Source organism: Marmota flaviventris, chromosome 10 (assembly GCF_047511675.1).
Source record: "Marmota flaviventris isolate mMarFla1 chromosome 10, mMarFla1.hap1, whole genome shotgun sequence".
Classification (NCBI taxonomy): domain Eukaryota; kingdom Metazoa; phylum Chordata; class Mammalia; order Rodentia; family Sciuridae; genus Marmota; species Marmota flaviventris.
Genome location: NC_092507.1, coordinates 123817858 through 123842998, shown reverse-complemented (window position 1 = coordinate 123842998; position 25141 = coordinate 123817858). Strand labels below are relative to the sequence as shown.

The window sequence follows — 25141 nt, the reverse complement described above, 5'->3', positions numbered from 1 at the left end:
TGTGACTGGCTTTTTTAACTTAAGATATTGCTCTGAAGGTTCATCCATATCCCAGCATATGTCAAAATTTCCTGCCTTTTAAAGACTGAATAATATTCCATTGTCTGCCTACCATCTTGTTTATCCATTCATTCATCAATGGGCACTTGGTGGCTTCCACCTTTTGACAATCATGGATAATGCTGGGCATACAAATATCTCCTCAAGACCTTGCTTTCAATTTTTGGGGGTATATACCCAGAAATGGAACTGCTGGATCACATGGTAATCCTATTTAAATTTTTTTGAGTAGTCACCATGGTGAAGGACATCAAGGCCACCGTTTGATGTTACACCATTTTACATTCCTGTGAATAGTGCCCAAGACTTCCAGTTTCTCCATATCCTTCAACACTTCAACACTCATTTTCTGGTGTTTTTTATGGTAGCCATCTTAATGGCTATGAGGTAGTCATGATTTGCATTTTTACGAATTATGAAAGGGGGTAATTGTAAATGCCTAGCATAGCGGAAAATGATACATGGTAAATGTTAGATATCTAACAACTTTGAAATAAGAAGTATAAGTTATAATCTTTGCTACCTTTATAAACTGGAAAGACATCGAAACTTACCAAATCCCAATAGACATGCCCATTTTCTGGTACATCATCAGTGACATTGGCATTTACTAAGGCACTACTAAATTATTGATAATATATTCACTTTTTAAGAGGACTCTGCAATATAAAGGAAAACGGAAAATACAAAGCTGAAGCCAAAGAAGTAGGTAACTATTAGTGACAATGCAAGTAGGATTGAGAGTGGGGGAACCAAAAGAGATGCCATGTCTCAATTCAGGCCTTCATTCCTGTTCCTCCCAGCCACTCCAGGTGACCCATCCTCCAAGATCAGCGTGGCTCAGATGAGGTCCAAAGCAGTGCAGTGGTTTGGTGTTCTGCTGGACCCTGTTATAGTTTGAATGTGTTGTTCCCCAAAGCATGTGTTAGAAATTTAATCCTCAGTGCAATAGTGTTGAAAGGTGGGGCATAACAGAAAGAGTTCAGGTCCCGAGGGTACCACCATCACAAATGGATGAAATGCCAATTAAAAGGGTTTGAGCCTGCAAATTCAGTCTCTTGATCTTTCTTGCCATGTGATGTCTTTCACGATGTTATGATGCAGCAAGTAGGCCCTTGATCTTAGACGTCCCAGCCTCCAGAACCAAAAGCCTTTATAAGTTCTTTATAAATTGGCCAGTCTCGGGTATTCCAAATCAGAGCGTCTTTTCAGCAAGCCAGCTTCTTTAACAGCAGCTGGACATATTCCACTCCTTTTCTTTTCTATCCCTGAGAGAAAGGGGCTCCTGTCACAGCCACAGAGTGGACGGACTTCTTTAGGACAGAATGCACTTGCGTACGAAGACGCGAGAAACTGCCCCTCAAGGACATGATCACAGCGCCGGGATGCCCGGAGAGAAGTGTGTCGGTGCTGCTGGCAGCCTAGAGTGAGAGCCTCTGACCGCCGCAGAGCTTACCTATAGGCGCGAGCCCGCGACAATTAAAATCTTAACAGGCTACAAAGGGGTCAACTTCCCCTCATGGGCCTTTAAGGGATGTCAAGAGACCCTGGTGGCACTCTTACGCCTCCCCTACTCTCTGTTGGGGCTTCTGAACCTTAACCTCCTCTTTAATGAGTTTGCTTGCTTAATCTCGGCGTTTGCGGTGTTCATTCTTGGACTCCGTGGAATACTGACCGGATGCGGATCTCTACTGGTAACATAATGATGGAGTGTCATCTGGGGTTTAGGTCAGGCTGGGTCAGAGTTACCGTGGGGTGACTGTTGTTCTAAGATGGAGAATATGCTTCAAAATAGCATTACCTACGTGCAGTCCTCCCTAACAATTAGCCTTCTGCCTTGTGCCCAGAGCAACACGGTTCTAAATCCGAGTCCTTGTAACGTCGAGCTGAACCGTGTCCTGTTCACGGAGTCCATGAATGAGCACCATGAACGCCGCGGTGAACAGGCGAGTTTTATTTAAGAAAGTGATAGACGTCTCCGGAGGGAGGGGGATCTCCGAGCCGAGGATCCGCGGGAACTTACCTTTCTTTCTCATGTCCCCTCAGAGCTTCTTTCTTTATTAATCGTTGTCTTTCCTCCCTTCTCCGTATAACTAGGAGCACGAGCGCGGAGGTCAACCGTTAGCAACCCTCAGTTCTCTCCCTGGTAAGCAGTCCTCCCACTTTCAACCCTTAGCCTTCTTGCCTACACCGACTGCCTGACCTTTTATCCCTACCTCAACCTTTTGGCAGAAAATATCAAAAAGTGAGACGCCAGCTCTGAGTCTGATCTGTAGCTCCCACGAATTAAATGGGCATTAATCATCTTTCTGGTTGAGATATAGCAAATATTGGTGGGACTTTTAATGAAACAGTGGAAAGGAAGCGAGCGCACTTGATAGCGCGCGTACTCTTAAAGCAGACGGCAAAACTAAGGGGGCCAGAGAAGAACGTAGAACAATATTTTTTAAAAGACAATAAAACCGCTGGAACATTATCTGACCAGCTCATGAAATGGTTCACGACGTCATCTTGTAGCGAGAAGATTAACAAAAGCGAGACAACACTGAGGGAAGGTAGAAACCCTACCAACCTCTTTAACCTGGGCGTGGTCTGAAAGGATTCGTACGGCATTAAGCCGTCTGTCCTACACAGCACGGTCTACAGCAGGGACTCCACTGCTCCACACACAGGAGAGAGATCACAGAATACACTATAATACTCACAGTAAAGCAAACAGTACGAAGACCTTTAGTAAAAAACCTTTTATCTCAGGGGCTAAACTCACCCACTTTCAGTGGTGCACTACACAATTACCTATTCTTTCAATAAGATCAAGTCAGGGGACAGCACGAACGCAGTCCCCCACTACCACAAATTATGCAATCGAGTTTCCCGCATGTGGAGAAACCGCAGGGGTCAGCACACCTCAAGTGCAATGGTAGAGCCTCACCCTGGGAGAACCACCTTCCTGCTCATGGTATTTCCCATGCCAGGTAAGTATGAAAATGTTGATGCACAGGCACAGTACAGCCTCCTCTCCCCTGACTGTACAGTCATGGTCACCAACCTCTCTTTCACTTGTCCATTGTGATTCTTCCGAACCACTCTCCGTAAAAGACTCCCACCCACGGTCACCCACAAGACAAGTCACAGCGAGCCACACTACCTTTCATCTATATCTCCCGACCAGCAGCCCCTGCGCCGCCTCATCTGCATACTTTACCTAGGTCAATACTTGGCCTAGGTCAATTTGGCCCACCTTTCCTCCCTGACTCTCAGTCTCCTCTTGATTTACAGCGGCCACAGTATTTTTCTCAACATATTTTGGAGAGTATCCAAAGGAAATGGGAAAACGCCTGTGGTGATTGGAATGAGGGTTCACTTTAAAAACATTTGGAGAAATTGTGGGATTTGACTAGAATACCAACTAAACTTTTGATAATCTGGTGGTATCTTCCACTGATGGCCTGATAACAATTTCTCATCTTCCTTAGTAAGAAGAGTTGAAAAATCATTCAAGGAAAAAGAAAGTGAATCCACTTTTAGATGCTTTACAAGTATATCCCACAGGATATGGCAAAGGCATGGGGCTATCATTGTTGTGTTATTCAACAAATCTCCTCTGCTGTCCCTCAAGGACAAAAGGACCCCCTTTCCTTCATTTGGGAAGTGTAAACCTGATGCTTTCTAGTTCTCACCATGAAGAATGGGGCCCAGAGACCACTGTAGGGGATCTGTAGTCTCTACATGAAGAAACTCAAATATTTTGTGTCTTCCTTCCTTCCTCCTCCTCTTCCCGCTTTTTTCTTCTCTTCCTCCTCTTTCTCCACATCTTCCTCCTCCTGTTATTGCCTGCTGATGGTAGTTGGATTCCTCAATTTTTTCCTTTCCCCATTGTTAGTCTCAGGAAGGTGGAGAAAGGAAGAGGGACTGGGGATAGGGGAACATGAAGAAAACCTAGTCCTTAAAGGCAAGGTCTTAGGTTTCAGACCTTGGTTGGGCTATGTGACCTGGGAGGAGTCACTTGTTCTCTGTGGGTCTCCAGGGGTTCATCTGCACTACAGCAGTGATCATGGGAATGGAAATAGATCCTTGGAGGGAGGGTATGCTGCCTATGGCTCGATTTCCACCTCCAAACACAGTCAGGCTCCCACAGTCAGGGCCTGAAATGATAAGCACTGTGCTAACTCCAGTGAGTGCTTCTCCATCACAATTGGGGTTCTGTAAGGATGGCTGTCAATGGAGGGTAGGTGGAGACATAACAGCAAGTGGAGACAGTTCTGCAGGAGGCTGGAACCATCAGCCTCTTAAATCTGGGTTTGGCCTGAGAGTAGGTCAGCTCTGTTGCTGGGGGGAAGAGAGGATAAGGAGGAGATCTGGGGAGGGAGGGTCATGGGGAAGAGAGGTGAGATGTGAAATGAAACAGTGGGTGTTTGTGCCATGCTTCCAGCCAGGACATTATCATATGCCATCTCAGGGAAATCAAATGCTATGAGGAAATACCTGGAGCAGCCTTGCCAGAAAATGTCTTTGGACAGTATCCCTGCAGGCTTTCAGCAGATGTGGAAAACATAGTTTGCAACCACAGGGAACCCTTGTAAGGAAACCCCAAAGAGCTTACTTTCACAAAGCACTTGACCATTTCAAGAGACAATTTTTGAATTATTCTGTGAGCAGGAAGTGTCTAACTCCATTGGGACTCCTGAAACAGAACCCAGAAGATGAATGGACCTGAGATTCTCAAGGAGGAAACTGGACTTTTGCCAATGATGAGCTGGTGGTGGTGGTGGCAGTGAGCAGAGAGCATGAGTTCTTACTGACCTTCAGTAGCCCTGGAGAAAGGAATGATAAAAGGTGACATCCAAGTTCCTCAAAGATCTCAGCCTTTTCTCAGAAAAGACATATTCCTCCCCCTTATTAGTCCCCCACCCCCCTTATATCTGTAGTTCCTCAACCCTTAACCACTTGGAGCTGAGAAGCTGACTTGTGAGCAAAGCTCACTCTTCTCCAACCTTCTGTCACCGAATAAAACCTTTCTTTCTCCCCCACACTGTTCTCCAGGACATTGGTTTTCCCATGGGATGAGCCTTGAAATGCATTAAATTAAAGGTCAAGCAGCAGACTGGAACAAGTCCCGCCCTCCTCCAATCTGTTCACTTCAAAAATGACTCCATGCCTGAATATATAGGCATGTAATATAAAATATAAAACTATCAAATAGGGCAAAATGTTTTAACAGGCTTTCTTCATAAAGGAGAACGTCTTATTGTCAAAAGTTATAAGAAAATATGCTTAACATCATTACTTGTTAGGGAATACAAATCAATTCCATACTGAGATATCAGCACTCACTCACCATTGTGGCTACATTTAACAGAAGTACTGCACCAAATGCTGACAAGAATGTAGAGCAACTTTACCATCATTGCTGGTGTGAAACTAGTCTAGAAGAGTGGCAATTTATAGTTACATTGAATTTGTACTTAGTTGATGACCCAGCAATTATAGTACTTGAATGAATCACAAGTGCACCAAATGTGGCAAAAATATTCATCAAAATAACTAATCAATAACATCAGAATTTAGAAGTGATTTAATAACTAGGCAGATATATCTCATGAACATAATGAGCTAATTGTAAAAAATACATAGCATTCCTGTAAATTGTAAGAATAGGTAATAGTAAGCTATGGAACAGTGATTAAGAGGGGTAGTTTAGGAATTACCTGGACAGGGATGCTATAGATCTTTCTAAAATGATGACAATTTTCTATAATTTGAGCAGGGTGTTAATTACACTTGTTAAAATTAAAACAACTGCACTAAGATTTATGCGGTTTGTGTGAACTATAGTTCAGTAATTTACTGTCCGCATTGAAATCAGTAGATAGGGATGGGGATGGGGAATAGCAGGTGCAGGCAGTGACGACTAGTTTGGGTTTCTTTTTAGTAAACGAATCAAAAGCTCATCAGTGTAAAAAGAAAAAACAAAAAAGTCCCACTTATATTTGAGATATATCTGTTAGGAAAATGCTCATGACCATAATATTTCATCAGTTATAGATAAAACATCCTTGGAAGGCAGCATTTCACCTTTGGAAATGTTTACTGCTTAACTGGGAGACATAGAGCAAGCCCAAGGTTTCCTCTGGACTTGGCAGCCCCCAGGTTTTCGCACTGCGGGGTTTTAGTCCTCTTCTGACTGAATTGCGGTTAGAGGCCTGCAGTTTACTGTCCTCTCTGACAGCTAAAGCAAAAAACGGCCAACGTGCCTGAATCACAGAATACAAGGCTGCACTGTGACTCGGACTGGAATCAAGGTTGTTGCAAACACAACGACTATGACAGGATGTGAGTGGTGCACTTTTTTTTTTGGGGGGGGGGGTGTCTGGCGACCCCTGTGTGTTCCTCTGGGATGCGCTTCTCCGTTTCTCATTCTGCTACAAACAAACCCAACTCTCGGAATCCGGCCGGCGCCTCCACCTCTTGCAGGTGTCCTTCTCTCATCCACCCTCTGCTCTCTTTCGATCCTTTGCAATTTTCTCCTTCGACCCCGTTTCCGTCTCCGCTCTCGCCGACCGACCTCGCCGACCACCGCGGCAGCCAGGTAGAACCGGCGGATCCTGCCGACAGCCGCTTCCCTCGGGCGCCGCGCAGCTGAGGCCGCGGAGCTGCCGCCCCGACGCTCTGGACGCCGGCTTCCGAGGCCGCGGACGAGCCAAGGCCCGCGGAAAGCCGTGCTGCTGGCTGTCCAGCTTCAGAAGCCCCCAGCACACGGTTTCCAAAGAGGCGCTCGCCCCGTACCATCCGGTTGCGACACCTGGGGCTTGCACAATTGTCTTGCACAAAACAGGACACACGCTCCCGCTTTCAGGCAGTCCGTGCTCATTTATGAGACTGAGAAAAAGAGACAGTCTCCACCACCGGCGTCTCTGTGGCGCAATCGGTTAGCGCGTTCGGCTGTTAACCGAAAGGTTGGTGGTTCGAGCCCACCCAGGGACGGGCTTGCGACCTTTTAAACAAGGTTGGAGTTTACAGTTTCTAGTAACTGCGGCTGGACCTCGGGAAGCATGTGTCACTTTTAAATGCAAGCTGTGTTTTCACTTGGTCTGCTAACATCTGTCATAAAAGCAGAAAAGTCCGTGCAATAGCAACAACCTTTACTCTTCTCCTCATGGATCTGGAAATTAAATACTACAATGTACCATTAATCTTATGAATAATGGTGTAAGAGAGAGGAAAACAAACATCATATATATAAACTTCATTTTTTTTGGGTGCCAAACAAAATAGGGAAGAATACTTGTAACTATTACATCCTTATTTCTGCAAAAGCCCTTATGATGGTACCTGGTATTTACTCTGCCACAATCCATTTGCTGTGAAGTGAGTTCATTGAGGACATTGTACTGTCATGTGTAACTAATTAAAACAAATAAAACATTATATATATAATATATATGAAGCATTGACGATATTAATGACATTAACAATAAATTAATGTAAGTCCCAATTACAATCATATCATGGAAAAAAAGGATGACACAAGAACAATTGGTGTGGCCAGACTTGGTGGCAGACACCTGTAATACCAGTGACTCAGGAGGCTGAGGCAGGAGGCCAGCCTCACCAAATTAGAAAAGTTCTAGGCAACTTAGTGAGAAACTCTCTTAAAATAAAAAAATAAAATACAAAGTGCTGAGGATGTGGTGAAGCAACTCTGGGTTAAACCCCCCCTCAAAAATCTAAATAAACTGTAGCTAGTAAGGAGATTGAATTGGTAATTAAAACTCCTCCAAGAAAAGCCCTAATGGTTTTATTGGTAAATTCTACCAAACATTTAAAGAAAAGTGAACACCAATTCTTCTCAAATTCTTCCCAAATATTGGAAAGGCAGAAACACTTTCTAACACAGTCTTATGATGTCAGAAACACCCTGATACCAGACCCAAATGAAGAAACAAAAACTGCAAATTATGAACATTGATGCAAAATCCCTCAATGAAAACTGGCAAAGCCAACCCAGCAGCATGCAAAAAGGATCACACACCATGACCAAGTGGGACTTATTTCTGGAATCATTTGTTCTTGGAATGGGTAGTTGAACATACAAAAAATTAATCATTAACAGAAAATTGATGCATTCGCAGGAAGAATGGGGAAACACATGATCTCAATTGGTGCAACAATGAAACATTTCACATGATTCAATATCTTTTTTATGAAAAACACTCAACAAAATTAGAAAGAAACTACCTCAACACAATAAAAGTCATATATGAAAAATCCACTGTAAACACCGTACTCAATGGTGAAAGACTGAAATGAAGACATTCCACGTTCATGGATTGGAAGACAAAATCTGCTAAGATGTCAATACTATCCAAAGCAATTACAGATTTCATATATTCCCTATCAAACTGTCAATGATAGTTGTTAGAAAAAAAAAAGTTCATCCTAAAATACATATGGAATCTCAAGGAACCTTGAATAGCTAAAGTGATACTGAAAAAGAAGACCAAAGCTGAAGCACTCTCACTTTCTGATATCAAAACTTACTGCAAAGCTACAGGGATCCAAACTGTGGCTCGGGCATAAAGATGGACATATAGATCAATGGATTAAAATGAAGAGTCCAGAAATAAACTGTTACATATATGATCAAATTCTTTCTTTTTTTGGTCCTGTGGATCGAATCTGGGGTGTTTAACCATTGAGCAACATTCCCAGTTCTTTTAATTATTTTGAGACAAGGTCTCAACTAAGTTGTTTAGGGCCTCTTTAAATTGATAAGACCAACCTCAAACTTGTGATCCTCCTGCCTCAGAGTCCTGAGTGCTGGTCAAATGATTTTCAACAGGGCACCAACACCATTCAATGGGGAAGACATCTTTTCCAACAAATGATGCTTGTTGTGGAAACTGGATACCCACATCAAAACAATGAAGTTGGACCTTTCTGAACCTAACATTATACACACACATTAACTCAAAATGACTGATGATCTAAATGTATGGCCTAAAACAGTCTTGGAAAAGAGCTTCATGACATTGGATTTGGCCATTGCTGCAGTCCGGCTGCAGCAAAATAAGGGGGGGGGGGGGGGGTGACGAACAACTTGTGTAGGTTGGTACAGCAGGAGTGGGAGCCGTTTATTGCAGGACAGGAGCAGTATTTATACATTCCACACAGCTTATCTAATTAGCATAAACTAGATACATCAGTCAACCAATCAGGAATCTCCACACTTAATGGCTTGTTTTTGTTACTTCTCAAACCACTCCCTCTGGCATTTTGCCAGGCACCATCCAGACTTGTTTACGAACTCTAACATTCCCCTGGCAAAATGCCAGGTGTTATTTTGACTTGTTTACAGACTCTAACAGGCCATGACCTTTTTTTTTTTTTTTTTTAATGACACCAAAGGCACAGGCAACAAAAGAAAAAATAGACAAGTTGGAGGTCATGAAAAATTTAAATCTGTACACCAGAAAGACCTTATAAACAGGAAAGACAAACTACCTAATGGAAGACAATATTTGCAAATCACATATCTGATCAGGATTCAATATCCAGTATATATAAAGACCTAAAACTCAACAAAAGAACAAATGACCTCATTCAAAAGTGGGCAACGGACTTGAGGAGACATTTATCCAAATAAGACACACATATGAGCAACAAACATATGGAAAGTTGCTCAAAATCACTAATAGATAGGGAAACATAAGTTACAGCCCAAGATGCCCTGTCTCTCCCCCCCCATCAAACACACACGCGCACGTGCACACACATACACACACACATTAGGATGATTATTAATTAAAATAAAAACAGAAAACCGTTAAGTGTTGGTAAGGATGTCCAGAAATTAGAACGCTTGTGCACTGTTTTGGGGAATTTAAAATGGCATAGCTACTATGGAAAACAATATGGTAGTTTCCTCAGAAAAATTAAAAATAGAATTACATATGATCCAGCAATTAGGCTTCTTGGTATATGCTCAAAGGAATTGAAAGCAGGCTCTCAAAGCAATTGCTGTACACCTTTGTTCACATCAGCATTATTCAGAATAGACAAAATGTGGAAGCAACCCAAGTGTTTATGGATGGATGAATGGAAAAGCAAGATGTGATATATACACACAAAGAAATATTATTTAGCTTTAAAGAGGAAGGAAATTCTGACATCTTCCACAACATGGATGCATTTCATGGCTGTTATACTTAGTGAATTATACCAATAAAATTTAAAAAAGACAAATACTGTATGACTCCTCTTAGATGGGGCACTTAGGGTAGTCAAAATCATAGAGACAGAATGGTGGTTGCCAGAAGCTGGGACTGGAGAGAGTAAAGTTTTGTTGTTTAATGTGAACTGAGTTTCATTTTTGCAAGGTAAAAAGAATTATGGAGATGGATGGGGGTGATAGTCTCACAAAAAATAAATGTAGTGAATACATGGAACTGTACAACTAAAAATGTGTAAGATAATTAATTTTGTTATGTGTATTTTACCACACACACACACACACACAAGAAATAAAACCACACACAATGTAAGTTGATAGATATGGATTTCCCGTTAGCAGCTTCAGAAGATTTTCATATTAAGAAGGCATTGATCTGCTAAAACAAAACAAAACAAAAAATCCCTTTCTTTTGCATTGCTTATTTTACAACCCACAACTTTTCTCTCCTTCAATTCTTCTTCTTCTTATTATTATTAGTTGTTCAAAACATTACAAAGCTATTGACATATCATATTTCATACATTTGATTCAAGCAGATTATGAACTCCCATTTTTACCTCGTATACATATTGCAGATTCACATCAGTTCCACATCCACTTTTTTACATATTGCCATACTAGTGTCTGTTGTATTCTGCTGCCTTTCCTATCCTCTACTATCCCCACTCCCCTCCCCTCCCCTCCCTTCTTCTCTCTCTACCCCCTCTACTGTCATTCATTTCTCTCTCTTGTTTTTTCCCCCTTTCCCCTCACATCCTCTTATATGTAATTTTGTATAACAATGAGGGTCTCCTTCCTTTACCATGCAATTTCCCTTCTCTCTCTCTTTCCCTTCCGCCTCTCAACCCTGTTTAATGGTGATCTTCTTCTCATGCTCTTCCTCCCTATTCTGTTCTTAGTTGCTCTCCTTATATCAAAGATGACATTTGGCATTTGTTTTTAGGGATTGGCTAGCTTCACTTAGCATAATCTGCTCTAGTGCCATCCATTTCCCTGCAAATTCCATGATTTTGTCATTTTTTAGCGCAGAGTAATACTCCATTGTGTATAAATGCCACATTTTTTTTTATCCATTCATCTATTGAAGGGCATCTAGGTTGGTTCCACAGTCTAGCTATTGTGAATTGTGCTGCTATGAACATCGATGTAGCAGTATCCCTATAGTAGGCTCTTTTAAGGTCTTCAGGGAATAGTCTGAGAAGGGCAATAGCTGGGTCAAATGGTGGTTCCATTCCCAGCTTTCCCAGGAATCTCCATACTGCTTTCCATATTGGCCGCACCAATTTGCAGTCCCACCAGCAATGTACAAGTGTACCCTTTTCCCCACATCCTCACCAGCACTTGTTGTTGTTTGACTTCATAATGGCTGCCAATCTTACTGGAGTGAGATGGTATCTTAGGGTGGTTTTGATTTGCATTTCTCTGACTGCTAGAGATGGTGAGCATTTTTTCATGTACTTGTTGATTATTGTATGTCGTCCTCTGAGAAGTGTCTGTTCAGGTCCTTGGCCCATTTGTTGATGGGGTTATTTATTATCTTATTGTTTAATTTTTTAAAAAAATTTTAATATTTATTTATTCTTTTTTAGTTTTCGGCAGACACAACATCATTGTTTGTATGTGGTGCTGAGGATCGAACCCGGGCCGCATGCATGCCAGGCGAGCGCGCTACCGCTTGAGCCACATCCCCAGCCCTATTTAATTTTTTGAGTTCTTTGTATACTCTGGATATTAGGGCTCTATCTGAAGTGTGAGGAGTAAAAATTTGTTCCCAGGATGTAGGCTCCCTATTTACCTCTCTTATTGTTTCTCTTGCTGAGAAAAAACTTTTTAGTTTAAGTAAGTCCCATTTGTTGATTCTTGTTATTAACTCTTGTGCTATGGGTGTCGTATTAAGGAATTTGGAGCCCGACCCCACAATATGTAGATCGGAGCCAACTTTTTCTTCTGTCAGATGCAGAGTCTCTGATTTGATATCAAACTCCTTGATCCTGAGTTAACTTTTGTGCATGGAGAGAGAAGGGGATTCAGTTTCATTTTGGTGCATATGGATTTCCAGTTTTCCCAGCACCATTTGTTGAAGATGCTATCCTTCCTCCATTGCATGCTTTTAGCCCCTTTATCAAATATAAGATAGTTGTAACTTTGTGGATTAGTCTCTGTGTCCTCTATTCTGTACCATTGGTCCACCCGCCTGTTTTGGTACCAGTACCATGCTGTTTTTGTTACTATTGCTCTGTAGTATAGTTTGAAATCTGGTATCGCTATGCCGCCTGATTCACACTTCCTGCTTAGAGTTGCTTTTGCTATTCTGGGTCTTTTATTTTTCCATATGAATCTCATGATTGCTTTCTCTATTTCTACAAGAAATGCCATTGGGATTTTGATTGGCATTGCATTAAACCTATAGAGAACTTTTGGTAATATCGCCATTTTGATGATGTTAGTTCTGCCTATCCATGAACAGGGTGTATTTTTCCATCTTCTAAGATCTTCTTCTATTTCTCTCTTTAGGGTTCTGTAGTTTTCATTCATTTAAAAAAAAATTCTCCTCCTCCTGTTTGTGCTTGGGTGAGTCTTCTCCCACATCCCACTTTTTTCCAGCTTCTTCATTGCAGAAGAAGAAAACATTGGAATATGGCAGAAACTTTTCAGGCATCAGAAGATAAAGAATAGAGTCAAAGCCAGTGTCTTCGGTAGCAAACCATAAAAGACGTTTTGGACACTAGAGTTTCAATCTTTTTTGGTTCCTCATAATTCATCTCTCCCTCCCTCCCTCCCTCCCTCCCTTCCTCCCTCCCTTCCTTTCCTCCCTTTCATTCCCCTTTTCTTTCTCCCTTTCTTTCTCTCTTTCACATTTTTCTTCCCTAACGTCTGGTTGATGTTTACATAAATGCTAAAAAAGAGGAAGTTATGGATCACAGTTTAGAATTTATTCATGAAACTCTGATTACCCAGTATAAAAAAAAAACAACAGATAGTTCTAACACAGTATCATCACCAAATCATATAAAAATGCAGAGACAATTTCAGACTTAGAAAAGTTTTGAAATTGAATAAATCAAGTCTATCTTTAAAATGGAAAGGGGGAAAAAATCTCCCGACATTGCTGGTCTTAGATTTTAAGCTAGAAAAAAAAAAAAATAGAAAAAAAAATCCTTCAGATAGTTTTGGAAGAAAATCATTCCCCCGTTGCCCCACACAGTAATATCTATGTTGCTCTCAAAATCGGAGTGTATTCTGGAGTATAAAACAAAAGCGCACAAATTTCCCAAATTTTGTAGTTTGTTTTCTCTTATTAAATAGATAATTTTCAGGCCAATATCTGTTGACGCCCATTGGCAGACACGCAGAATCCCCTGGAACACCGCTGGGCCCAGGGAACAGCTGCCACCCCGGCTGGGGATTGTAGGTTGGTTCAGGTGTCTGGGTACAGAGCCCAGCTTCCTCTGCCACTTGGCACAGGATGCGGTGTATTCGAAGCTCAGTCGACCTCCAAGCAGGTTCCTACCCATGAGGGGCTTTCTGACACCTCCAGGATCATCTGGGTGGCTGCCTCCCCTCACGGTTCTCTCCTTCCAGGACCTCGATTTCTTGATTCTAACTCCATGGCGAGGAGTGGCCCAGGGTCTGTCCAAGGTCCAGCATGTCAATCAGGGAACTGATGATTCTTTGCGTTTTCAGAAAACTCTTTCTGCCAGGAAACTAGATGACAATAATAGTGGTGTTAGGTACTAACATTCAAAATTGCAGAGACACAGCAGAAGAAATAGACATTCAAAGACAGACTTGCTGAGTGGTTGCTGATTTCAAGGTTTTGCTTCCAAGAACTTGCAAGTTCCCGCTTATATAAATTCAGTTGTCTTCTGCTGCAAATAATCACTTCATTTGGTGTGTTAAGCCCCTAAAAGGCTGAATGGGCTTGGGTAATATAATTTTGAAGGGCTGGGACACGAAATTCTGTGTGGACCAGGAATCGAACCCAGGCCTCTGGCATGGGAGGCAAGAATGCTCCCACTAAACCACCATGTACTCCTGAGAAGAGGTTCTGGAGAAGAAATTGGAAAGAGTATTCAACAAAACAATTTCTCCTAAAGAGGCTTGTTGTAAGGTTAGCTAAAAACTAATAAAGACACCCAAATTGAAGGCTTTTACAGGACACTTTTATTAGACAAAACTGTAATATCAAGGCCAGGCCTGGTATTGCACATGCCTGCAATCCCAGCAGCTAGGGAGGCTGTGGCAGGAGAATCCCTAGCTCAACGCCAGCCTCAGCAACAGCGAGGCAGCTAAACAACTCAATGAGACCCTGTCTCTAAATATAATACAAAATAAAATAGGGCTAGAGATTTGGCTCAGTGGTTGAGTGCCCCTGCATTCAATCCCTGGTATCTTCCCCCCCCCAAAAAAAAAAAAACCCTACAGAACTATAATATCAAAATATCTAATTTGTCTGATCAACAGATTTGTCTGAAGAAATCTGTTTACAATAGCAGGAGACCCCTATAGAAAAACATTAGAAATATTTATCCAGGTCCTTTGTTTCTGGTCCTAGAATTGCCAACCTCAAACAGTTGTTTTAATGGTCCTGATAAGGCGACCTAAAGTGTGGGTTAGGTAAGTAAAATTCTAATTTTTAATTCAATAAAGAAATCAAAATAAAATATAGCATTAGAAGAAAGAAGAAATAAAAAGAATTAAGGGAGGGAAGAAACAGATTTTGGCCATGGAGTTAATTAGTCCTTTGTAGTTTTTTTTTTTTTTTAAGGGAGGGGGGGGGAGAGAGAGAGAGAGAGAGAATTTTTAAATATTTATTTTTTAGTTTTCCGCGGACACAACATCTTTGTTTGTATGTGGTGCTGAGGATCGAACCCGGGCTGCACACATGCGAGGCGAGCGCGCTACCACTTGAGGCACATCCCCAGCCCTCCTTTGTAGTTTTTTTTAAAAAAGAGTAAGAATTAGCCTTATCTCTTACCCTGCACAAAAATCAACTCAAGATAGGTACAAGACTTAGAAATTCGACCAGAAACTATGCAACTCCTAGAAGAAAACTTAAGGTGAACACTCCAGCACATAGGCACAGGAGATGACCTTCTCAATAGGACCACTAAAGCCCTGGAAATAATGCCAAGAGTTAATAAATGGGATGGCATCAAGTTATAAAGCTTTCCACAGCAAAGGAAACAAGAGTGTGAAAAGAGATCCTATAGAATAGGAGAAAATCTTTGCTACCTACTTTTTTGACAGAGGATTAATGTCTAGAAATATATAAAGTACTCAAAAAATTTTACACCAAAAACCCCCAAATAACCCAATTATTAAATGGGTAAATGAATTAAATAGACACTTTACAAAAGAAGAAATACAAATGGCCATAAAATATATGCAAAAATATTCATCATCATTAGCAATCAGAGAAATGCAAATCAAAACTACACTGAGATTTCATGTCACATGAGTCAAAAATGGCAGTCATCAAGGAGTGGATGAGAAAATGGAACACTTTTACACTGTTGGTGGGATTGCAATTTAGTACTACCAGTATGGAGATTCCTCAAAAGACTAGGAATAAAATCATCATATGACCCAACTATACCACTCCTTGGTATTAAAGTCGTCACACTTAAGTGATACATGCATACCAATGATGATGGCAGCACAATTCACAAGAGCCAATGCCGCAGCCCAGCTGGCTGGGCAAAATAACCGGGGGGGGGGGGGGGGGGGTGACGAATAACTTGTGTAAGTTGATACAGCAGGAGTGGGAGCCGTTTATTGCAGGACAGGAGCGGTATTTATACATTCCACAGAGCTTATCTAATTAGCATAAACTAGATACATCAGTCAACCAATAAGGAATCTCCACACTTAATGGCTCGCTTTTGTTACTTCTCAAACCACTCCCTCTGGCATTTTGCAAGGCACCATCTAGACTTGTTTACGAACTTTAACATTCCCCTGGCAAAATGCCAGGTGTTATTTTGACTTGTTTACAGACTCTAACATTTCCCCCTTTTGTTTAATTTAAATAACGACCATAGTGGTTTTTACAGAAACACCATAAATAACCTGCTACAAACAGAAAGGGAGGATACAAAATGCCACAATACCAAGCCAATTGATGGCTCCATGCAAGAAGCCCTTGGAAAAATTATACCAGCAATGACACTGTTAGCAAAGATACCGAGTTACAATTTGTTATAGATTACAGTTTGTTGTCTCAGTCCAGGTAAAGCAGTGTCTCAACAGATCAACTCACAGTCCAGGTAAATCACAGTCCAGGTAAGTTCTGCAGGCAGCTAGCTTAAATCACAGTCCAGGTAAGTTCTGCAGGCAACTAGCTTGATCCGAAGTCTTGTCCATTTTTCAGCTGAAGTCTCGTCCGTTTTTCAGCAACACTGAAAATTCTTCCACCTTGGTCTTTACCGGCACTGGGACAAAGGCAGGAACTCCAGATGGCTAAAGAAAATCCTGTAGCATTCAACTAAGAAAGCAACCTTCTGAACAATTTAGTATATTATCTCAAGGTTTTTTACATTTGAAATAAGCATTAATAGTGCTCATTACTCATCAGCTTCCAGGTGTGGAAGAACCATTGTAGCTTAGTTATTGGCATTGAAAATGACCAAACATCAGGGACACTGGTAGTGTCTTTTGTCGGCTGTAGCGTCCTGGGCAGCCCCAGATGGCCCTGGGGAGTGTCCCGGACTCAAACTGCTACTGGGCACAGGGAGCAAGAGCCTGCGAGACTGTGCCTCCAGGTCAGGTCTAGATTTGGGCTCGTGGCAGTGGAAGAGCCAGCTCCCCAGCCAGGAGGCAGGGAAGGGCCAGTTGCCGCCGCCTCTTGGAAAATCCTTGCTGCGCTGTGACCGGCTTGCACACTGGGCAGCCGCCTCTCCGCTTCATGCACCCTCCGGTAACGAAAAGTATTTAGTAATAGCCTTTTGCTGCAACTTTTTTCCTGATAATCCTTCCTCCTCTGATAATCTTTCTTCTTCTGAACTTTCTGTTTCTTTCTGACTAGAGTTCCTGGGCTTCTATCAACACATGCCCTAACTATTCTTGGTTCCATTGGGGTGCCTTCTTCCCTTAGTAATTTACTTCTCACCCCTTCCATATTTTCATCACAAAGACAATACAATACACTGAGACAAAACAAGACACAAACATACTGTATCAATCTTCTCCATTTTCTTAAAATGGCCATTTTTCCTCTCGCCCTATCTGCCTAGGGACGAGCAGATTGCTCCCGTCCTATCTGTGGACGGGCAGCTTTTTTCGTCACTTACCCCCGAGTGTCCCGGGGCTCCCCGTAACGGGCCACCATCTGTAGAAGTCCGGCTGCAGCAAAATAACCGGGGGGTGACAAATAACTTGTGTAGTTTGATACAGCAGGAGTGGGAGCCGTTTATTGCAGGACAGGAGCAGTATTTATACATTCCACACAGCTTATCTAATTAGCATAAACTAGATACATCAGTCAACCAATAAGGAATCTCCACACTTAATGGCTCGCTTTTGTTACTTCTCAAACCACTCCCTCTGGCATTTTGCAAGGCACCATCTAGACTTGTTTACGAACTTTAACATTCCCCTGGCAAAATGCCAGGTGTTATTTTGACTTGTTTACAGACTCTAACAAGCCAAACTGTGAAATGGCCTAGGTATAGACTAATGGAAAAACGAATTAAGAAATGTGGTGTGTGTATATATATATATATATATATATATATATATATATATACACAATCAAGTTTTATTCAGTCCTAAAAATGAAAATTATGTCATTTGCAGGAAAATGGATAGAACTTGAGACCATTATGTAAAGGAAAGTAAGCCAAACAAAGAAAATTGAGGGTGTGTGTTTTCATATGGGGAAGCTGGAGAGGAAAAAGGAGAAGAAGGGGGTGGGCAGGATCTCATGAAAATCAAAGGAAAAAGACTAGACCTGGAAAAAGGGAGGGAGGGGAAGTGCGGGGGGATGATATTGGCCAAATTTTATTGTTATATTGTGTGCATGTAAGAATATATAACAACAAATCCCATCATTATATACAACTAATGCACCAATAAAAAACGTGGAAGAAAAAAAAAAGGATTAGCCTTGTAATCACTGTAATAATACTAGTGTGACTGCTTTTTAAGACAAAACCACCCTCTACCTTAACAGATGAAAAGGTAGATAATGTTTGCAATCAAAGTTTGAGAGAATCAAATTCCTATTTGTATGCTTTGATTTATTAAATATATCAGTAGTGGACTATGTTAAAGAAATATTGCTGGTTGAAATATTAACATATTGGTATTTTGATGAATTCAAATAGTGGAGAGATTTCTTTCCCCAATTTTTTTCTGAGGGAAATTAAATTGAAGAGAAGAACCTGGAGAACTATCACATATATTGGGTGTGGGAGTCATGACTTTTTGAAAGACAAGAGTTTTGTATGACGTGTAATTGCCGCAGTCTGGCTGGGCACAAATCACGAGCCACTGAAGCAGGAACAAACTTTATTTTTGAACTGCAAGAAAACACTTCACACAGCTCCCGGGGAATCCTCCCGAAAGCCACAGCGGCTTGTCCAGGAACCACCCCCCCCCCCCCCCCCCCCGCCAGAAATCTCTCTCCCGGAAATCCCTCCTCCTGCACTTCCCCAACCAATGGGAACTCTCGGGGAATCCCCGGAAATCCCCACGAGAACTCCAAAATAGTGCGAAAACTCAAAAGTTGTGGCAGAGGCGGATAGTAATGCCTCACCTGTCAATCAATACTGTTGGCAAAATGCCAGGGGCCATACAGACTCGGCCGTGGCTCTCAGCGTGTAATCTTGGTTCTCTTGCTGAGAAGCCAAGCAAGGTCCATGATGAGACTCAACTTGGGCTCAACAAGGAAATCCACCTTCACACTGATGAAGAGCTTTGATTCCATCTGCCCCCGCCCAACACCCAAGACACACACAACCTCCAGTCAATGTAACTTCAAATATCACGTTCACACATTAGCAAGATCTACATTTATTCCCACATCTATTTCAAAACTAGAGGACTATTCTTGCTATACTGAAATCCTAATTCACAAGTCAATGCTTCATATGCATCTCTGAGTTACAAATACTAAAATTCAACACACCAGTGAGTTTCCTGTCAGCATCTCACACCACCCTCTACCTCAACACCAGGCACAATATCTCCCAAAGGGGGTTTCAATCACTAAACCCTGTTCCTACCCCTAAAGTACATTTACCCTCATCAACATCTATCCTACTTCTCAAATGAGATCTTGCTGTCCTTTTGGATAAACAATCTTGTTCTCATAACACAACAACTTGTTTTCAGTTTAACTAAAAAGAGTGCTTATGGTGAGCCCAGGGGTACATGCCTGTAATCTCAGTAAATTGAAAGTCTGAGGCATGAGGATTGCAAGTTTGAGGACATCCTGAGCAATTTAGCAAGACCCTGTCTCAAAATAAAAAATAAAAATGGGCTGGGGATGTAGCTTAGTGATAAAAGTTTCCCTGGAGACTCCACAAGTATACTGACACTTTATTACTACACTCTACTACACTCTTCTGTCTTACTGCCACTGATGTAAGCAAATCACAAACTGGCCTGGCTACAGGGCAGTTTCATCTGCCACACGGAATCCTGAGTGACCTATATCTTAAATCTAGGCATAGCTGAAGCCTGAATTCATGTAGAGCCCCCTTGTTTCTTCTGTAAAGTGATTAGTACCTTATTACCTGTATCCCACGCCCCTCCATGCTTATCATTCTCATGTCTATTGCCAGTATTGAGATCCAGGGGAGAGCGACTCCATATGTCAGGAACCTAAAAAATTAACTTTCCAAAGTTTTATGCTGGCGATTTCCTAGTGAATCAGTTGTTTCATTCAGCTCATCTGCCATGACAAAATACCTTAGACTGAATGATTAGGAAGTAGTTTCTCAGTTTGGTGGCTAGGAAGTTCAAGATCAAAGTGCCTGCTGATTGTTTGGCTCAGGAGGAGGGCTGTCTTTCTGAATTGCAAACCACCTGATGGAGATAGAGATAGAGAACTGTCCTCACCTGGAGTCAGAAAGAGACCACGCTGGGCTTTCTTCTTGATCTTAAAAGGACACTAATCCCCTACTATCATGACCTCATGTAAACCTCATGCTCACCCTCCACCTCCAGAAAGGCCACATTGAGGGTTAAAGGTTCCAACGCATTTGGAGAGGACACAAACACCTAGTATTAATACTAGATGCCCTTGAGGTTGATGCAGTCTGGTTGCTTGTGAAGTAATCCTGGGGTTGACCAGTTTTGTTTGCTTTGCTTTTTTACCTACCCCTATAAAAAGGGTCGAAACTTCTTAGAAAAAGACCTTGTTTCCGCCCGGTTTCGAACCGGGGACCTTTCGCGTGTGAGGCGAACGTGATAACCACTACACTACGGAAACCCTCCCGCACGGCGCTCGCCTCTGCCGTCTCCAATGATCACGGTTTCCCCAATAGGCGAAATCCACTGCCTTTCGAAATTCGGTAGGAATTGCTCCTCCCAATTGCCCCAGGAAGCACCCAGAGGACTGCAGGTCGCGATAGGCCCTGGTTTAGGGTTCTGTACCCACCTGAGGGAGTGAAGCGCCTGTGGCCTCGGGCCCTGGGGTCCGCTTCTCACGCAGGGCTCCCCGCTGGCTCTCCAGCTCCCCACGGCTGTAGGAGCCAGTGGCTCCCACACTTTGGACGTCCGAATGTGCACGGAGCCCAGGCGACCCTTTTCGTGGCCCAGAGGCCTGTGCTCTTGGCTCTTGACAAATGGTCGTGCTTCCAGTCCACCTAGGGACCGCCGGGCCTTCCCTCCCCGCCCTCTTTCCCACTCCCGGGGACCTTACTCGAGGGCCCTTTCCTCCCAAGCCCTTTCCCCCAGCGCCTCCTCCTGTTGTCCTGGAAAAGGGGGACTTTCGGGTTCTTGCCGCTGGCGCTTATTTGACTCAATTTGGGCCCAGTACTAAATAAACCCCACTTAAGCAGGTGTTTTAAAATATCGAATATCAATCCAGGCCAAGCCACGGTCAGGCCACCAGTGTCGCATTCGTCTGCAGACCAGGCCACGAGGCCGGTGCACGCAGGAAGCAGGGGTTGGTGGAAGGCCGGGGACGGCAGACGCCATGTCACCAAGGCTGCTTTCTCCCTCGTGGGGCTTGAGACTCTTTCTTAAGGAGAGCTTTATTTTACCCTTCACCATACGAAGACACCTTTTATTGGCTTTTTGTTATTTCTGCTGAACGGGTTTGGGGCAGCGATTTTTAAACTAGGACAACGAGATCAAGGCGGTTTGGGTTCCCGGAAAGCCTGTGGCCCGGTGGGTTTCGCGCACAGCACCGAAGGCGCCCACGGGCGGGGAGAGGTGGTTTGCACTGAAGGCGAGTCCCCCCGCCCCCGCTTTCAGCTTTTCTTTGAGATGGAGTTTTAAAACTTTGAAGAATGTTCCCTGTTCTCCAGTCGCGTCTCCTTCAAGCCCGAAATCCAGTTACTCCCACCCTCGGGAGGGCGCCGGCCACGTGCTCACCGGCCACCAGGCGCGGACACTCGGTCCTGTCTGCTCTCGCTCATCCGGAGGCCGCGATGCAGCTGGACTTCGCACCCTCAGCAGAGACTGGAGGGCCAGGTCGAACTTCATGGTCCCTTTACATCAGGAAATTTCACGACCCCCCTCCTCCCCTTTCTCTTCCCCCGACCACCAGGAGGAGAGGAGAGGATTCACCCGTCGCGTTTGGATCCTCTGTGGTCCCACATATTGGGGGGCATTTTGCCTCACATGGACATTACAAAAGGGGCAGCTGTTCTTTCCACTGCAGAAGCTACGAAGGCGTTGGGCAACTAAGCTCCCCATCTCTTTTAAATGTCTTTTATTCAGAAAATCAGCTGACTCTTAACCTAGATCGTAGGAGTTTCCAAGTCTGTCAATCACAGTGGTCAGAGTTTTCATGTTCCACCCTCCCCTGGCTATTCAACTCAAGGAATGTGCACTACCAGACTTTTGTGAGGGGGAATTTAGCCTACAGTGTAGCTGCCATGCCAGCAGGATTATTGCTTGACTGTTTTATAAATTTGGCTCAAAAAAACAAAAAAGGAAAAGTGATAAACAATTGTTTCTCTGTTAGGATAACTTCAAATGGAAGGGAAAGGCTTTCAGTATCCCTCAGAAAAGGTAGAGGTAGTAGGAAAGTAATGATGCTCTTTGGGAGAATCACTCCAGAGGTGACATCTCACTTACTGAAAATAGTGGCAGGGATTTGCAAGTAAGAGAAAAGTGTCCTTAATTTTCTGCCATCTCCCAGGATAGTGCTGAAGTTGAACAATGTGCCTTTGAGTAACTAAGTTTTGGGATGAAAATAAAACTCCGATTCTCCCCTTGGACTAGGTCAGGTACGTACCAAGGGCAAGAAGTGTTATATGTAGAGTCTTGACCCATTTGTAGAGACTATAACTTTGTGTTGGGCAGAAAGAGTGGAACATGGAAAACACTGGCTCTGAAGCCTGGCAAAAGAGGTTCTGAGAAGGAGTGAGTACCCTCCCTGTTTTGTCCTTGGTTGCTCACACTGCAAAGTGCAGTATATAGTCCCTGCCCTTCAGAGTCATGTGCACTTGAAGCGAATGTTACCTCAAGCTGAGTTGTCTTTAGTAAGTTCCTCAATGTTGCTGGGCCTTAGTGTTCTCAGTTATAAGACTGGTATACCACCACCTACTTGAGGGGATCACTGTGCCAATGAAATGGGACAGCAAATGGATAGTGGTAAGAAATGTGAGCATAATAGATGCTTGATAAATGTGAATTTCCTGTCTTTCCTTTATACTATAATCTTAGAGTAAATATTTTACTGCTTTGCTTTTCAGGGTGAAATGAAAAAACAGGAATAGTACCAGGTTAAAACCATTAAAATTCATTCATTGCCTAAAATAGTCAATCTGGAAAAGTAGATCAGATATATCCAGAGACTAAGAAAGACTTCTTGGTGTTGACCACATCATGATTTGACTAATATAGTTGCCTAAAAATTTAAATACTTTTCCAATTAGGGAAATTAAAGAGAAAACTGGGAAGAAAAATTAAAGGTTGACTTAAAACTAGTTACTCTTTTCCTTCTTTCCCTACCAAGCCCACCCCAGTGGCATTCCTAGAAGAATCTAGGGAAGGGCATGCTGATGTGGTTGGTGACAGACTTATCTTGAACATCATTAGATGTCCAGTTACAGATGGATTAGTAGAATTATTAGAATATTGGATGGGAGCCGAGGAGATCCCGCGCAGCACTGCCAAAGCCCTGGCAGAGAAGCTAGGTCATCAAATTTGAAATATTTAAAGTGGATACAAACTATTTCCGCAATGCAGACAATTAAAGTGCGTGGTTGTGGGCGATGGTGCTGTTGGTAAAACATGCTTCCTTGATATCCTACACAACAAACAAATTTCCATCCGAGTATGTACCAACTGTTTTTGACAACTATGCAGTCACAGTTATGATTGGTGGAGAGCCATATACTCTTGGACTTTTTGATACTGCAGGGCAAAAGGATTATGACAGATTATGACCGCTGAGTTATCCACAAACAGATGTGTTTCCAGTCTGTTTTTCAGTGGTCTCTCCATCCTCATTTGAAAATGTGAAAGAAAAGTGGGTGCCTGAGATAACTCACCACTGTCCAAAGACTCCTTTCTTGCTTGTCGGGACCCAAATTGATCTCAGAGATGACCCATCTACTATTGAGAAACTTGCCAAGAACAAACAGAAGCCTATCACTCCAGAGACTACTAAAAAGCTGGCCGGTGATCTGAAGGCTGTCAAGTATGTGGAGTGTTCTGCACTCACACAGAAAGGCCTAAAGAATGTGTTTGATGAAGCAATATTGGCTGCCCTGGAGCCTCCAGAACCAAAGAAGAGCCGCAGGTGTGTGCTGCTATGAACATCTCTTCAGAGTCCTTTCTGCACGGCTGGTGTCGGCATCATACTAAAAGCAATGTTTAAATCAAACTAAAGATTAAAAATTAAAATTCGTTTCTTCAATAATGACAACGCCCTGCACCTACCCACATGTACTCATGTGAGACAAGGCCCATAGGTATGCCCCCCGCACCCTGCCATACTAGTTAATTTTGAGTAATTGTGTATTGTCAGAAAGTGATAAGTACTAGTTTTTATTGTTTAAAAAGAACCCCCCCCCCTTTTTTTGTCGTTGTTGTTTAAAAGCAAGGCATGCTTGTGATGACTTTGTAACAGACTAATTTGTTGAAGCCATTCCCTGGTTCCAACCTGGAGAGTAATGAGTAATCTTGGACACTTTTGCCCACCCACCCCTTTTTTGGTGTGTGTGGGGGTGTATGTGGGGTTTATTTTTAGTCTTTTTTTTAATTAACTGATGGACAGCCCTTAGGAGAGGAGGACAAATTGATTCCACATTCTACTTCCTAGATCTAGTTTAGAAAATGTGTTCCCCACGTTGTGCTCTTAGGAAGGAGTATAGTAAATGCCTCATTTAATAATATACTCCTTTTTGAAAGTTGCCTTTTCTCTTCACCCTTGAGTAGATCCAGTATTTGATGAAATTCATGAAAATGGGTGGAAGCTGTCTTGCCCCTCCTCTTTTCTAGGATGCACTCTGTATGTGACTGTGACTTTCAAGGAAATTTGTTTGCTATTTGCTGTTTTTTTTTTTTTTTGGGGGGGGGGGTTCATTTCTAATTCCTTTCACTGATAAATGAAGAAAAGTATTGCACCTTTTGAAATACACCAAATGAATTTGGTTTGTAATTAAAAAACAAATTTTCCCCCGTCAGTCATTGTTTTATATACTTAGCATAGATTTGCAA

At 42.6% G+C, this 25141-nt stretch overlaps 3 non-coding genes and 1 pseudogene across 3 annotated transcripts; 2 read left to right on the top strand and 2 right to left on the bottom strand.

Moving 5' to 3' along the window:
• The first annotated feature begins 297 nt into the window (after positions 1 to 297).
• LOC114106654 (cell division control protein 42 homolog) lies at positions 298 to 24297 on the top strand (annotated as a pseudogene).
• LOC114106752 (U1 spliceosomal RNA) lies at positions 2880 to 3043 on the bottom strand. The gene has a single exon (XR_003585245.2). It is a non-coding gene; the product is annotated as a U1 spliceosomal RNA (small nuclear RNA).
• Positions 6971 to 7044, top strand: Trnan-guu (transfer RNA asparagine (anticodon GUU)). Its single transcript has one exon. It is a non-coding gene; the product is annotated as a tRNA-Asn (tRNA).
• Trnav-cac (transfer RNA valine (anticodon CAC)) lies at positions 20660 to 20732 on the bottom strand. Its single transcript has one exon. It is a non-coding gene; the product is annotated as a tRNA-Val (tRNA).
• Positions 24298 to 25141: the final 844 nt, after the last annotated feature.